The sequence below is a fragment of the Pseudorca crassidens genome, chromosome 14 (genome assembly GCF_039906515.1).
Source record: "Pseudorca crassidens isolate mPseCra1 chromosome 14, mPseCra1.hap1, whole genome shotgun sequence".
Classification (NCBI taxonomy): Eukaryota; Metazoa; Chordata; class Mammalia; order Artiodactyla; family Delphinidae; genus Pseudorca; species Pseudorca crassidens.
In genome coordinates, this window is record NC_090309.1 from 72,925,575 (window position 1) to 72,926,520 (window position 946).

General features: G+C 43.4%; 1 non-coding gene across 1 annotated transcript; it reads right to left on the reverse strand.

Annotated features, from left to right (window-relative positions):
- Positions 1-626: 626 nt before the first annotated feature.
- Positions 627-699, reverse strand: TRNAE-UUC (transfer RNA glutamic acid (anticodon UUC)). Its single transcript has one exon. It is a non-coding gene; the product is annotated as a tRNA-Glu (tRNA).
- Positions 700-946: the final 247 nt, after the last annotated feature.

Genomic DNA, 946 nt, shown 5'->3' on the forward strand with positions numbered 1-946 from the left:
ACTTCACTCCTCAATTTTCCAGCATCACTTAAGAATAAGACATTCTCTGACATAGCTATGATATCATTATCACAACTAAAAAAACTAATATCTAGGGCTTCCCTGGTGGCGCAGTGGTTGAGAGTCCGCCTGCCGATGCAGGGGACACGGGTTCGTGCCCCGATCCGGGAAGATCCCACATGCCGCAGAGTGGCTGGGCCCATGAGCCATGGCCGCTGAGCCTGCGCATCCGGAGCCTGTGCTCCGCAACGGGAGAGGCCACAACAGTGAGAGGCCCGCGAACCGCAAAAAAAAACCCAAAAACTAATATTTAGTTCATACTCAAATTTCTCCAGTTGTCCCCCAAATATCTTTTATAGCTGTTTCAAATTTTTGGTCATTAATCTCATCAAGTGTTACATATACATGAGGCTGTTGAGTCTCTTTAATCTCTTTTGATTTAGACCAGTCCCCTCACATTTTATTTTTATTTATGTTTTTCATGACACTGAATTTTTGAAGAGTTCCAGCCGGTTTTCTTAGCTAATTTCCCACATTCTGGATTTGCATGATTGTTTCCTTATGATTAGATTCGGGTTAAACATCTTTTTTTTTTTGGCTGCACCACGCAGCTTGTGAAATCTTAGTTCCCCGACCAGGGATCAAACCTGGGCCCTCGGCAGTGAAAGTGCAGAGTCCTAACCACTGGACCACCAGGGAATTCCCTAAACATCTTTAAAAAGAATACTATATAGGAGGTGTTATGTGTTTCTTAATGCATCACATCAGAAGGCACATACCATCAGATTGTCCCACTGTGTTAAATTTGACCTCCAGGTTAAGGCGACGGCCACCAGGTCTTTCTACTGCAATGGTACAGTTTCCTCTTTGTAGTTAATAATCAGTGGAGAGATTCTCTGAGACCATATGAATATCTTAGCATCTGTTGATAATCAGAATCCTTGCC